Here is a 16,614-nt window from a genome sequence, read left to right as displayed (position 1 = left end):
AAAGAATAAGTTTCCAGAAAAGTAAAGTTGAAATGCTAACGTATTTGATTTACAAACAGATGAAAATGAAATTCCAGTTTATCTTGATTTAAGTTTGTATGAATGCATTTTGTTTTTAGTTGAATTTCTTAGAATTAGTTATAAGTAAAAGTTAAATTTTTAGTGTAACAAGTTGTTAAACATCATGTTTTTAGTGTCAAAAGAGACATCCCGTGAATAAAGCATGCGTGATTAAAAATAATTGGTGCGTCTGTTAAAACTAAGTTATAGTTTTCAGAATAACGAAGATGACAAATATCTTTGAAATGTGACTTTGATTTAGACCTAAGTTTGCATCTATTGGTTCGCTTCAACTGGGATTAGAGCTTTTGACCTTAATCTTGTGCCAGGGCGTACCACATAGGGTCAATCGATGAATTAAGACAATTAAGAAAATATAATATCATCTCTGTCACAGCGGTCCAATCAGACTTCCATGGAGTATTTGACGTTTACCTTGTGGGATGGTTACTGTACTAGATATACATATATTCTCATTTCCCTACTCATATTATATAACTAATCCAATAGAATCCATTTCTTGAATAATAAATATTTCATTACAGTGCAAGTTTTAGCTTATTATTTTCAAAGAGATTGAGGCAGTTTGAAACTTGAAGTATATGTATACAGTCTCTTTCTTCTCTTCATAGATGTCTTTGATTTTACACAATTATTATCTCTATCTTGCTTGTTCAAACAAAAATTGATACACACAAATAGAAGCAAACAAGCAAGAAGAAGGGATAATCAAAAAAAAAACTATTATAAAGTCAATAGCCTTAGCTTGATTAAACATCACAAGTGTTCCATTCCAAAGATTCCACCAATTGAAGTTTAAGTAGTAAAGATTAATCCTTGCACGTCAGTTTATACGACCTAAAGTATAGCCCAACATTATTTCACAGTTGAGAAACTTTTAATTAATAAATAGATCTCAGAGCTGCAGGATTGGTTCGTTTACTTCTGCAATTTAGTTTATTTGGACTGCACTCGCCTTGAAAGCTGCCTGTAATCACAAATTAGTTAGGTTGATACCAGACAAGTTAATCAATGGAAATTGCCTTTTAGTATTCATCAAATTAGAGAATTTATTTGTGATTATAAACTTATTGTGACTAGATTTTTAATTGATGTAGTCAGCACAGATGTTTGATGTTATGCGGCAATAAAAGGTAATTAGGATAGAGATATATGCATACACAGTTTTAATTATCGTCAAGTTGTGTAATGTTAAGTGTAGAGTGGCTTTATTATGATGATTGATTAGTGATGAAAAAGTTGCGTAATCTAAGCAGTCAATTGAAATTCTCTGTTTTTCATATGATTTTTGGATGGTAAAGTTACCCTTGGAAAAGAACTCTTTTTGGTTGCATTTTGATTGTGTATGGTGCATGTTTAAGATAATAAAAATGTGTTTGACTGCTTTTTGACATTCTTTTCAGATGTTTAGAATTAAGATTGTGATATTGCTATGCTGTAATTTTGGAGAGTGTGGATGTTTTATTACTTGCATAAAATACCTAGCTTATTCACCAATGATTTTTATAAAATCTTTAGCATATATGACATAATAATTTGGGCACAAACATTGATAACATACCCTAAATTTCTTAAGATTATAATTTGTTTACATACCCTAAATTTTCTCTTTTATTATTAGTTACTGTCAATATAAAAGAATATGATTTTATGATGTCTTTTACTTACTGTTATATTTACTTAATGAATTGTAGATGTCATCGGCCGCGACAATACTGGTGAGACATCGACAAGTATAACTCCAACTCCAGCTCCAACTCCAACTCCACTCCAAATTCCATGGCACCCCCAGCTCCTTTAGCCCCCAACGTGCAAGGGCAACAAGTTCTAGGAATAGTTTCTCAAGTGTGGGATCACTTTGTTAAGAGGTGATTGTGATCAAGGATGATTTGACTGCGACATGTAGTTATTGTGGGAGTGTTCTAGCATGTCCAGCTAGAGTGGTACGAGTTGTCTACGTAACCACTTAATAGATGCAAAAGTATCCTCCAATGTGGTAGACAAGAAACAGAAGACCCTAATTTTTCAACAAGGAAGTGGATTACTTGATTCTCTCAAGCGGCATTGCTCCTCCTCCACACATCTTCATTGGTGTCATGGAATATGATCCAGATTTTGATTAGAAAGCTATGCAAAAATGATCATTGTTGATGAGCTACCTTTTAGTTTGTGGAGCGGTGAGGGTTTCCGCAACTTTATGAAGGTGACCACCTAGATTTCATACCTTGTCGGAGAACTGTGACTAAAGATTGCTGAAATATATATTGCAGAGTGCCAAAAGTTGAAGAAGTTTTTCAGCAAGTTTTCGCACAGAGTTTATCTGACAACGAGATACTGGACAGCATTCGAACCTTAATTATATGTGCCTTACTGCGCTTTGCATTGATGATCACTGGCAACTACAAAAAGAATTTAAATTTTCTGTCCAATCACTAGTCTAAAGGATAAAATGATTGGCAGGCAGTTGAGAGATGTTTGCTTGATTGGGGTATTTATAAAGGTTTCACATCACAGTAGATAATGCTAGTCGAATGTGTTGGGGTAAGCTATTTGAAGACTAGACAGCAAGTTGGAAGGGAAGTGTATGACGGTGATTTTACTACACATGAGATGTTGTGCACATATTTTGAGTTTAATTGTGAAAGAGGGATTAAAGGAAATGGATGACTCCATATTTAGAATCGTTCAGCATTGAAGTATGTAAGGTCTTTCTCCAGCAAGGTTACAGAGATTTAAGGCGGTGGAGAAAAAAAAATTGCAAGTAAAAGTCATTGGTTCTTTGATGTAAAACCCGGTGGAACTCTACATACTTGATGTTGGAAGCGCATTAAATTTTCAGAAAGCTTTTGATTGTTGGCATTGGAAGATAGCAAGTATGCGATGAACTTACTAGTGGTGATAGGTCTCGAGGTTCCTACGAGTACTATTGGGAGTAGGCTTATTATTTGTTACCATTCTTGCAACTATTTACGATGCTACTCTACGTGTCTCTGGGTCTCTTATGTTACTGGTAATGCATATATGCGAGAGATTTTTGGCGTTGGTTGAAGATTTCACATGGTGGGTAAAAGTTCTGATCTTGCCTTACAATATGCTACATGATGAAAGTGAAATTTGATAAGTATTGGTCAAATGTTGATAATATCAACATTATGTTATTCATTGCAGAGGTACTGGATCCTAGGCACAATGGATTATGTGGACTGGATTGTTAATGAGGCCTATGATGTTTTGTAGCTGACAAGTTGATGAAAAAGTGAAAGAAACTTGTTGTCTTTATTGAGCAATATAGTTTGCTTATAGTGGATGACAATGAGCAGTCAAAAGAGAATCTCAAGTCCCAATTAACATTGGTGTGCATAATGTAAATGTTGCTAATGAACTTCATAAGGGTTATGTATAAGGGAGAAAAGGCTGCAAAGAAAGCGGTTCAACATAGAACGGAGTTGGATAAGTATTTAGCGATGATTGTGAGGTGACAACGGCACACTTTTGATCCTTGAATTGGTGGAGAACGAATTCAACAAAATATGTTGTACTCTCTATATAGCACGAGATGTTGTTGCTATGCCTGTTCAACGGTTGCATCTGAATCGGTTTTTAGTACAGGGGGTGTGTATTGATCCATTCGTGAGCCCCTACACTAAACGGTAGAGACTCTTATCTGTACACAGGATTGGATTAGGAATACACGTGTTCCATTGACATTGAGGAAAGCATGGAGAATTAACTCGACTTGAGTCAGGTGACATTTTTGTTAATTTTCAATTTATTATATATTTTATTCATATTTAGATTCTAGCTAACTTGTTTGTCCAACTTTGTGCAGAGTATTCTCTTCGGGAGTGGAAAGTAGTATAAACCCATCTTGATGATTGAAGGGTATTCCAAATTTCCAATATATGAGGTATATTATCATTAAAGTTATCACAGCTAGTTTTATTTTAATTTTTGGAGAGTTGCTACTATACACTTATTAATGAGGTTTTGAATTGAGTAATTGAATTATACATTAGTTGCTATTTTTAGTTTTTATCTTTAATTATTTTTTGATGTGAAATTTTGGTTTCTTTGTTTCCGGTTGCTTTAAGGTAGTTTATGGGTTTATTAGAATCAATTGTTGGTGATTTCTTTATTTATTTTTGGTTTTGTTTGTGGAGTATTGAGTTGTTTGAAGTGCAAATATGATAATGTGAGAAATGGAGAGTGTAAGACGTAATGTTTGGGATGGAGTGCATATTTTGCGTTGTTTTGGTATCTTATAGATATTGAAGTGCAAATGTGATAATGTGGATAAATGGATAGTGTAGCCGTAAGGGGGCTATGAGTGTTATGATTTTAGACTTTCGGTGGAAGCATTTGGATGTTAAATGTTCATATGGTTCTATTATTTTCATTATAGCGGTTATATGCAGATGATGATCTTCTTCGTGTGCCATTACCAAATCCGGGAGTGCGGACAAGAAACTTCATTACCACCAACATTGTGGATGCAGATGATGTATGTTATATAGTTTTTTACTTTGTAATTTTATTATTTGTATTTGAGTTTATTAATGAATATTGACTATTCAATGATGTGTAATGAATTCTTTAGGTTTTTATTTCATATTCTGGATTCAGTATCGCAATAAGTAATTTAATATGTTATGTATTTTTCATACAAAGAATACAAAATAAAGAGAAACATAATATGACATTATATATAAAATAAAAATTTTAATTTAGGGCTTGAATAAAACTTGAAGAATTTTATGGATTAAAAGGTAATTTGAAAACCGTTACCGGAAACCGAACCAAAATTCGGTTCGGTTTATATTCGGTTTTTCCCGAAAACCGGTCCGGTTTTCGGTTTGGTTTTCTCCAAACCGAAAACCGGTTCTGTTTTCGGTTTGGATAAACCGGTTCGGTTAACCGGTTTATCCCACCCCTAATCTGATCTTAACAATTTCAGGGCATGCAGTATCTTTCCAATGTTTTAAAAAGCGGTGAAACCCGGCAAAGTTGCCGGGTTCCTGGGTTGATCGTTGACAAACTTTTAAAATTCCAAATACACCCTAAAAAATTACAAGTAAGTCCCTATAGTTGTCGAAATGACAACACGCTCAATACAAATCCCCGGCGATGGTTGATGGTGATGACACATCAATGCGATTCCAATCGTCCCTGGAGCCCATTACCCCGAAAATCTATCCAAGATTTGATCGAAATCATTTGATTTGGTTTGATCTCATCGACGTGGGCGTCGGCATTCTAGGCAGATCTCACCGACGCTAGCATCGACAACCCCCTCCCTCCCTCCTCCATCACCTTAAAAATACTTCCCCTCTTCCTCCACAAAACCCACCTAACCCCACCTCATTAGCCTCACCAATCGTCGGCAAAAGTCGACTGTTGTCATCGTTAGTTTTTTCGATTTCTGATCGATTCACTCATCGAAATCAACTCCACCACACCTTTGCACTCACTGACACTTTCTCTTCAAAACCCACATCTTGGCTTTCAATTGTTTGCGATTATCACCCAAATTCTAAAGTTTTGGGTGAATAGGAAGAATGTTAACCGATCCGATAAAGTTCCAGTCTCGGTTAAACAGGAGGGTTTTAAAACAGTGGTTCTTTCTCAGTGCTCAATGCAAATTGAAACATAAAACAAAGTGCATACATGAAAGGATCACAACTATAGTTCCAAAAGGGACTTAACATATTCTTATCTTACAAATGAATTACAATTTGAAACTGAACACACTTCTGACTTCAGTCTATCCCTCAAAACTCTACAAAAAAAGGGGAAAGGAAGCCATACTCTTGATGGATATAAATAAAAATATCATAAAAAATAATAATTATATGAAGCACACCATGCTGAGGAAGAAGCATCGCCAACAATTTGAATCATGTACTAATCAGCAACCATTTCTGTAGCTTGATCCAAGCAGCTCTAACTAGTGTACATGAGGTCTCCACATGGTTGCAAATAAATATGAATAGAAAGCAGGCTCTCAAACTGCATTCTCCTAGTTCCTTTCTTTGGTTCCCCTAGAACAAATTCAGCATACAAATCCTTCAGTGCGATCACAACTGTCGTTATCAGCGGCCCATAATCGCTCCCTGCAGAATGTTAGAGAAGATAAGTAAACCTAATAACCAACCAGCAGCAATTACATTTCTGATCAAGCAATTCGTCAATAGTTCCATGTAAACTGATTAGCACAGATTGTTCCTAACTATCAAAAAATCAAATGAGATTGTGTCCACAGAATAGGGATATGCTTAGAAAGATGTGAATCAGAGTGTTAAGTATTCATTTGGAAAACGATACTTCAAATTGCTGAAACCGAAAAAAGATGCATATTCGAAGGGAAAGTTGGGGAGAAATCATGATCATAAACACCATAAATATTTATCAATTACCTCCAATGCAGATGGAAACAGTGTCATTCCACCAATTATGCTGAGTCCTGTGAGGTATGCGCTATAACGGGTATATCCTCCTGAATTTCAGATGCTCCATATTCCATAAGGAGAAGATGCATAACAGACAAGATGATGGCATGAATATATCTACTTTCAAGCAGGAGTTGGACAGCAGCTGGTATTGTCGCAAACCAAGATGGAAAGATGGGAAAAGTGGGTTGATCAAAGCAAGGATGGTTGACATATACAGTGTATTTTGTACAGTCTAAACAATAGCCATGTAAGACATCCCTGAAAAAATGCAATTTCGGCTGTGGCCAAAGAACACCGGAAACAGCATTATCAATAACTTCAACACTCTGACCCTGCAGACTTTGAAATCGGAAGCATACACTTACTTGTTCTGTTACTCCACCAGATTCGGACGTAATAATAATACAAAACCCACAAGAAAATACAACTGAGACACGAAATTGAAAACCTCTGCAGCTCCAGATATGAGAATGTCCATGAGAACATAAGCTTCGCACTACCACCTAAAACTGATGCACTACTAGCAAATAAACGCTGTGACACATTCACTCCTTGGGCAGCGAACCCTTGCCTTCTAACTAGATCCACCCTAGTGATTGTCAATTCTTGAATAATAGCATTGAGTTCGTATAAATTTGTCCCCATTCTCGATTCCTAACCCTCTTCCTTAAACTCACAAGTTTCTCAGCATATGGAGAGGGGCTCATCAAAGCTGTTGATTTCCCTGAGGAATTACCAGATGGTGCTATCACGAAATGCTTAATCCCCGTAACAAATTCAGTCAAGTTGTACTGCATCGCCAAGCTATCTATCTGCTCAGACACGGTCTCATAAACTGTGGTGTATCTATCCACCATTCCGGCACATCGTTCTCCTCCATCCATGTTTAACACCCATTCTCTCGGCATAATTACTCTCCTCAACATGTGATTTGATTGAAATCACAGCATCTTTTCCTTCAAAACCAATCTTATAAGAGAAAAATATCATTCCACTCAAAAACACCACAATCATACCAACAATCAACCCAATTGCTACAATGGTTTCCAACCTTTTCAGTATGCCTCGTGTGAAAAATGCGCTAACTGGACTACGCCTAAACTATTAGACCTAAATGAAGAAACAGCCGACATTGTTGAATCGACATTTCTAGTACTAAACAAAAATCCCAAACCAGTATCACCAATGATCCAAAACACAATCCTCTCATAAGCAATTACAAACACACCAAAGACACAGCCACCTAAGTACTTCGAAAATCCAGTCCGATTACGCATAGACGATTACTTTTTGATCTTTTAAGAAAAACCTTTAAGCAAACATCCTTAATATCCACAAGAGTACCATGAAAACCTTAAACATAGCACAGGAATAGCAAGCACAGTCTCAGTAAGGCCAAGTTTCAAGGGCTCACTCCAAAATGCAACAAGGGCTTGTTGAATACCTCTCAGTGGAATTGAGCACAATATGGCCCACTGAATTGGCCTAAGATACTCTTGCAATAGCTTGCATATAAAGTATAGAATAAAATAGTGAAAGCAAGACCAGCATGAGCCATGGCTATGTATACAAGTCTCACCTGAGGTCACCAGACATGGTGTTTTCTTAAGTGATCTCTGATTGATATTTTTGAAACTTGTGTCCTTTGATGATAATTCAGTAAACTTGTGTATTCTCAGTGATAATATCCTTTAATAAATAAATAATATGCATATTTTAGTTGTAGAGATATCGAGTATTAGGATAAGAACTAAGACTTTGTACCACAATATTTTAAATCAATACCAACAGAAACGTAAAGTTTTTGGAAGATGATATTGACATTAAAATTGAATCCAAAGTAAAAAATATTTAGGCTCTGTTTGTTTCACAATTTTTCATTACTTTATTCCTTATTCTATCTAAAATACATATTTATTTCTTTATTCTTAAAATATTATTCTATATTATTAAGCTCTTTTTAAACCCCCTGTATTTGTATTCAATTTTTTTAAACCTCATAAATTTGTTAATTTAACTAAATACCACATAATTTTTTTTTAGAAATTGACAAAAACACTCCAGCAACCCACATTTGCTAGATTCCGCCTCTACCATCGGAATCTGGTATAATGGTGCACTACCGGCTGGATCTGGTTGGTAGTGCGTCGATCTAGTCTTTTTCGGCCACCTTTTTCGGCCAGATCCACGATGGATATGGCCGGAAAAGGCTAGATCTACGATAAAAAATCTAGCCGTCGCTGTAGCCAATATGGCCGTTGTTGACGATCAAATGTGGCCATATCTAGCCGTCAATGGCTAGATCTAGCCATAGATATGGTCTTTTCCAACTAGATCCACCATGTATCTGGTCAGAAAATGCTATATCGGTGCACGACTGGTCAGATCTAGCTAGTCGTGCACTGATATGATGACTCCGGCCACCCTCCAGCGGTGGTGGCTAGCTGTTCGTATTTAATGGGTGAGTTGGGGTTGTTTTTGTTAATTTTAAATATTTTATTATAGAGGTGTCCGTAAATAAACAAACATAGAGAGTATTTTTGTTAATTTCCAAATCTTACATGTAATACCCACCCAATTTTACTTTTTTTTTCAAAACATTATTTTAAAAAGTATCAAAATAATGAACTAAATGACCCTTAATATTTTGTTTTTAGTTACATCACTCTAAATTTCTGATTGGAAATCAAATTTCAAAAAATTAACATGCAATCAAAAGATCAATAACATTATTGAGCCAAGAATAACTATTTGAGCCGATAACATCTAATTTTCGACTATTGAATCATGACCGCTCTTGATGCGGTGTAAATAGTAAATCCGATTGAATAGATGTGTAAATAAAGTAATATACTGTTTTATGAAGACTTCTTTCCGAACAATACGGTAATCTTACCAATTTCGTTATAGACCGGTCCGGCCGGCCCCATACTTGAATTCAACGATTGCCCCAACTATTAACAAATTGGGCCCATCAACTCAAACAGCCCGAAGCCCATGACCAATAAATCGGATCCGACTATTCACCCCTCCGGTTCCTTTATATGCAAGATTTCAACCATTCTTTTCTCTTTTTCGACTCGATAGAGAACCAGAAAATCGTCAATCAAATTACAGGTAAAAACCCTAATTCTTTTATGAGTTTTCGTTTACAATTGTTATAAACGTTTAATATCTCTTACCTATGTTGTTTTGTTCCTTAAAAAGTATTTTTTGGGCTCTGCAGAGTAATCTAGCGATTGTGAACGAAACGAAATGACGACCGCGGCTCGACCAACCTGGGCACCGGCTAAGGAGGCAACGAACAGGGTGGGACCCGGATTTTCGGGCCGTCTCAGAAATACTCGTCGAGGGACCTTGCAGCTCCTACAAACTTAAAGCCCAGGGAGTAATAGCAATAACAGGATGTGTTGATTTGATTTTAAGAAAAAAATTCACAATATGTGTCGTGTTGGAATTGGGTATGTTTGGAATTGATGAGTATGAGCATACTTGGAAAAAAAAAAAAAAAAAAAGGTTGTTTAATCGTTGGACGTGATTCTGATTGGTATTCTAGAATGATATTTGTTTAATTGTTAAATTAGAAATAATAGTATTGATTTGATTTATGATACGCGATGGTAGTGGTACCGGGTTGTTTGGACTGCTGGACGAGGATGAGTTGTTATTGAAAAAAGGAATTCATATAAACTGAACGATATGGATAATGAACTATATAATTGATGAAGTGGCAATGATGTGTGTATTGATTTGATTTAAGGAGAATTTTTAGGATATAGGATGTTATGGTTTCAGGATGTTTGAAATATTGGATGGGGATGAGAAATTATGGAAAAAAATTAGTAGTATATGATATGATTACTATATCAGCATTGTAAGATGATGACCTTAATTCAATTGTTATATTAGGTCATTTTATGCAGTTGTTGATGATGGTTTTTATTTTTCTCCCCAAATTTGGAGGTTGTGTTTGCTAGAAGTAATTGCTTAAATTCTGAGGTCTGTGTTTCAGTCTTTCATTGTTTTCTCGTTTTTAGACTGGTGTTGTTTGCTTGTTTAAATGGATAATTCCTAGTTTGTTGATAGAGATATGCAAACCAGAATTTTGTTTAGAATTTTTGAAAGAAAAGTTATTTTGAAGGTACATGATTGCAAGAAGATGATGGCTTAGGTAGCATAGTATACAATTGCCATGAGAACTACCCTGTCCAGTGATTTTGTAAATTGTTCAGAACAATTAGGATGAGATAGCGATAAATACCTATAGAGGAAGAGGGAGAGGAATTTGGTAGGGGGTGACATGTTTCCAGTGAGTATGGTGTAATATGTTGAAGTGTACTTGAATAGTCTGTGTGTATTTAAATGATTTTCTTTGCCAAAATTGTATATATGTGAGATTGATCTAGAAAATGTCGAAACACTTCTGATTTTACATGTAAGGATAGGGTTGTTTGTATATTTGTCATAGCTGTGTTCAATTTGTGAAGCTCTTCTCTGATTGTTATGTGTTTCTTTCAGAAAAGAGGACAGACAACAGAATGAATTGCAGAAGAGGAACCTTCGGGATGAGCTAGAAGAGCGTGAACGGAGGCATTTCTCATCAAAGGATAAGTTATATTGGTATATTGCTTTAAAATCTTGATTATTTTGCCAACTGGTTGTCTTCATTTTTTACTGTCTTTTTTTTTGCACTTGCTGGCAATATATCTTATTAATCAATATGCTCATTGTTGCAGATGACAGAGATCGCAGGAAGAGTAGCCATCTTCTGGAAGGTGATATGCCTACTTACCTGACTGCTTCTATTGAATAAATTGTTTAAGTGCTTTACTAACTATGTTTGCTGACTGCAGGGAGTAAGAGGGAATGAAGACCGGGTTATTCCACGCAATGTAGATGCTGATGATTCTGATGTGGAAGTAAAAAGTGAGGATGAGAGGTTGTTTCTCTGGTCAATATTCCTTTCTTACTTGTCTTCTTTTCCCTCCTTTATGTACCGGCACTATATCTGAGTGTTTTAGTACTTTGTGCTTGTTTTTTGAGTGATGAATTTCTGAAGTGTACAAAATGTTTTTTTACTAATTTCTCATGTTATTTTACTAGTGATGCGACGACGACGACGACGATGATGAGGATGACACTGAAGCTCTTTTGGCTGAGCTTGAACAATAAAGAAGGAAAGAGCAGAGAGAAGCTTCGGAAGGTGAAATATATATCATTCTTCCCTTGGGCATTTTAAAGCTCCAAACGTTTTGGCTGTTGGAGGCCATTCACTGAGCCTTAAGCTGCATGTGAAGCTTCATATGCTATTATACCTTGAGTTTTAATTAAACAAAAATGTACTTCATGCTTTTGCAGGAAAAACAGCAGTGGGAAAAGAGGCTAAAGTCAAGGAAGCAGAGCTTCTTCGAGGAAATCCATTGCTGAATAATCCAACTTCGTTTAATGTTAAAAGAAGGTTAGCAGCTATATAGATCTACTTTCTCGGTTTTTAATTAAGTCTGAATGTTTTATGCGTTCTAGTCTTCCATTGCCTTACATGTTCTTTGATGTTTCAGGTGGGATGATGATGTGGTCTTCAAGAAACCAAGCTGGTGAAACCAAGACTCCCAAGCGCTTCATCAAGACACTATCAGAAATGACTTCCATCGGAATTCCTGCAAAAATACATGAAGTAACTCCACTATTCAAGTAAAATCATGAGGGTCGGCCGAAAAAACTTATTTGAAGTCATGTTTGTGTTGTTAGTTGTTGACTGTGCTGGGTTGAATTTTCAGAGTAACATGTATTAAGAGTCTGTATGAATCTGGAAAGAGTGTATCACCAAGTTTGGATTATTACGGAAAACTGTCTACTCTGGAGATAGTGTTCAGTTAACAATTGTGCCTTCTCTTTCCTGATACTTAACTTGGTGGATGATATTTCCTTTATGAAATGTGAAGTTCCTGAGTTAGTTATTCATGTACATCATTTTATCAACTTCCATGCATCGATGATCTGATCTAGGGGGGGATAAGAATCCGAAAACCGAACCGAAACCGAACCGAAAATTAGGTTTTTTTACAAACCGGTTTGGTTTTCGGTTAGTAAATTCAAAAAACCGAAAAACCGGTTCGTTTGAAAAATTGCAAACCGGTTAACCGAAACCGGTTTTTAAAACCGGTTTTACCTAACATATAAAAGCAAAATTTTTTTTTTCACAAAAGCAGTCACGCTACAAGCCTTCAACACAGCACCATCCACATTCGTCTTTCACTCTCTCAGCCTCCAGTCACCAAATTGAAAATTTGAAGATTCAAATCTCTGCACTTCGTTTGCGTCGATCGTCGTTCGCCATTACCCATCCCACTGTGAGCTACTTCTTCGTTCGCCAAACCCAGCACCAACCAGAGTCACGCCATTGTCCCACCGTGAACAGAGTCTCTCTCCAAGCTTCGATCTGTCGAGCTTCACGTTCACAGTCAACAGACACTCTCCAGTCAAGCCACCGTGAGGCATGAGCAGACTCCATGTGAGGCTTGAGCAGACGCTACAGACCCACCCTGAAGAGACGCCACCGTGAGCACTGAGCCACTGAGCAGACCCACGTGAGCATACTCTTGAATCTTGATTTGAACAAGTTATTAGTTATATGCATGCTATTTGAACTGTGGATACTCTTGAATCTTGATTTGAACTGTGTCAAGGATGGTCCACCCTGAAGTTTTTGTTTGTTGAACATAGACATAAAATAAGCATTTACATTGCTGTTGGCTGAAGTAACAACTTCTGCAAACCAGTGCAAGCAGAAAGTTGCACAATATTGCTGAATTAGAACAGTAAGCCAATCGCTTTTGGTGCATGTTGTCTTGAGAGGTCATATTGCTTTTGGATACTGTATATTTCATGATCATGTGATATAGTTCATGATAATGTAAATACAATGGGGCTTACTAAGCAGCAACATAGGCATTTATGGAAGAAATTAAGAACAGAAGTTCAAGAGAGCTCTAGAGGAAGAATTGTGAATATAGTAAGTGAAATCTTAGGAAAACCTGAAGAAAAAGCAAGAGAGAATAAATTCAGAATATTAATTAGTTTGAAGAATGATCTGCAGGACACGCATAGTGTGAAAAGTGAAAACCCTGTGAGAATAAGTGAAAGATAAGTTTCCAGAAAAGTAAAGTTGAAATGCTTAACATATTTGATTTACAAACAGATGAAAGAAATTCCCAGGTTGAATCTTGATTTAAGTTTGTATGAATGCATTTTTGTTTTTAGTTGAATTTCTTAGAATTAGTTATAAGTAAAAGTTAAATTTTTAGTGTAACAAGTTGTTAATAGTCATTTTTTAGTGTCAAAAAGAGAGATCCCGTGAATAAAAGCATTTGCGTGAAATTAAAATAAATTGGTGCGTCTGTTAAAACTAAGTTATATGGTTTAGAATAACGAAGATGACAAATATCTTTGAAATGTGACTTTGATTTAGACCTAAGTTTGCATCTAATTGGTTCGCTTCAACTGGGATTAAGATGCTTTTGACCTTAATTTGTGACAGGGCGTGACCACATGGGGTTAATCGATGAATTAAGACAATTAAAGAAAATATATATATCATCTCTGTCACAGCGGTCCAATCAGACTTCATGGAGTATTGAACGTTTACCTTGTGGGATGGTTACTGTACTTATACATATATTCTCATTTCCACTCATATTATATAAACTAATCCAATAAATCCATTCCTTGAATAATAATATTTCATTAACAGTGCAAGTTTTAGCTATATTTTTCAAAGAGATTGAGGCGTTTGAAACTTGAAGTATATGTATACAGTCTCTTTCTTCCTTCATATGATGTCTTTGATTTTACACAATTATTATCTCTAATTCTTGCTTGTTCAAACAAAAAATGAATAACAACAAAATATAGAAGAACAAACAAGCAAGAAGTAAGGGATAATCAAATAAAAAAAACTATTATAAAGTCATAGCTTAGCTGATTATAACATCACAATTGGTTCCATTCCAAAGATTCCACCAATTGAAGTTTAAGTAGTAAAGATTAATCCTTGCACGTCAGTTTATACGACCTAAAGATAGCCAAACAAATTATTTCACAGTTGAGAAACTTTTAAATTAATTAAATAGATTCAAGAGCGTGCAGGATTGGTTCGTTTACTTCTGCAATTTAGTTTTTTGGACTGCACTCGCCTTGAAAGCTGCCTGTAATCACAAATTAGGAGGTTGTATACCAGACAAGTTAATCAATGGAAATTGCCTTTTAGTTCATCAAATTAGAGAATTATTTGGATATGAAACTTATTTGATGGACTAGATTTTTAATGATGTAGTGCAGCACAAGATGTTTGATGTTATGCTGCAATAAAAGGTAATTGAGATAGAGATATATGCATACACAGTTTTAATTATCGTCAAGTTGTGTAATGTTAAGTGTAGAGTGGCTTATAATGATGATTGATTAGTGAATGAAAAAGTTGCGTAATCTAAGCAGTCAATTGAAATTCTCTGTTTTTCATATGATTTTTGGATGTTGAAAGTTACCCTTGGAAAAAGAATCTTTTTGGTTGCTATTTGGATTGTGTATGGTGCATGTTTAAGATAATAAAAAGTGGTTTGACTGCTTTTTGACATTTCTTTTCAGATGTTAATGAGAATTAAGATTGTGATATTGCTATGTGTATATTTTGGGAGAGGTGGATGTTCTATTACTTGCATATAAATACTCTAGCTTATTCACCAATTAGATTTTTATAAAATCTTTAGCATATATGCACCTAATAATTTGGGCACAAAAATTGATTAACATACCAAATTTCTTAAGATATGAATTTGTTTACATACCCTAAATTTTCTCTTATATTAGTTACTGTCAATAAAAAAAGAACTATGATTTATAGGATGTCTTATACTTACTGTATATTTACTTAATGAATTGTAGATGTCATCGGCCGCGGACAATACTGGTGAGACATCGAACAAGTAACTCCAACTCCAGCTCCAACTCCAACTCCAACTCCAAATTCAGGCACCCCCAGTCCTTTAGCCCCCAACGTGCAAGGGCAACAAGTTCTGGAAGAATAGTTCTAAGTGTGGGACACTTGTTAAGAGTGATTGTGAGCATAGGATGATTTGACTGCGAATGTAGTTATGTGGGAGTGTCTAGCATGTCCGACTAGAGTGGTACGAGTTGTCTACGTAACCACTTAAATAGATGCAAAAGTATCCTCCCAAATGTGGTAGACAAGAAACAGAAGACCCTAATTTTTCAACAAGGAAGTGGATTACGTGATCTCTCAAGCGGCATTGCTCCCTCCAACAATCTTCATTGGTGTCATGGAATATGATCCAGATTTTGATTAGAGAAGCTATAGCAAAAATGATCATTGTTGATGAGCTACCTTTTAGTTTGTGGAGCGTGAGGGGTTCCGCAACTTTATGAAGGTGACACACCTAGATTTCAAGTACCTTGTCGGAGAACTGTGACTAAGATTGCTTGAAAATATATTGCAGAGTGCCAAATTGAAGAAGTTTTTCAGACAAGTTTTCGCACAGAGTTTATGACAACTGATACATGGACAAGCATTCGAACCTTAATTATATGTGCCGTACTGCGATTCATGATGATCACTGGCAACTACAAAAAGAATTTTAAATTTCTGTCCAATCACTAGTCATAAAGGTATAATGATTGGCAAGGCAGTTGAGAGATGTTTGCTTGATTGGGGTATTATAAGGTTTCACAATCACAGTAGATAATGCTGTTCGAATGATGTTGGGGTAAGCTATTGAAGACTAGACTAGCAAGTTGGAAGGGAATGAGTTTGGACGGTGATTTCTACACATGAGATGTTGTGCACATATTTTGAGTTTAATTGTGAAAGAGGGATTAAAGGAAATGGATGACTCCATATTTAGAATCGTTCAGCAGTGAAGTATGTAGGTCTTCTCCAGCAAGGTTACAGAGATTAAGGCGTGTGTGGAGAAAGAAAAAATTGCAAGTAAAAGTCATTTGGTTCTTGATGTAGAAACCCGGTGGAACTCTACATCACTTGATGTTGGAAGGGATTAAAATTTCAGAAAGC

General features: G+C 35.9%; 2 pseudogenes; one reads left to right on the top strand and one right to left on the bottom strand.

The window, feature by feature from the left end:
• Positions 1-6,021: 6,021 nt before the first annotated feature.
• On the bottom strand, positions 6,022-8,354 carry LOC116122305 (annotated as a pseudogene).
• Positions 8,355-9,785: 1,431 nt separating this feature from the next.
• On the top strand, positions 9,786-12,208 carry LOC116122265 (annotated as a pseudogene).
• Positions 12,209-16,614: the final 4,406 nt, after the last annotated feature.

This window comes from Pistacia vera, unplaced genomic scaffold (genome assembly GCF_008641045.1).
Source record: "Pistacia vera cultivar Batoury unplaced genomic scaffold, PisVer_v2 Contig133, whole genome shotgun sequence".
NCBI lineage: Eukaryota > Viridiplantae > Streptophyta > Magnoliopsida > Sapindales > Anacardiaceae > Pistacia > Pistacia vera.
Note: the sequence above shows the minus strand (reverse complement) of the source record. Positions and strands in the feature narration are given on the sequence as shown.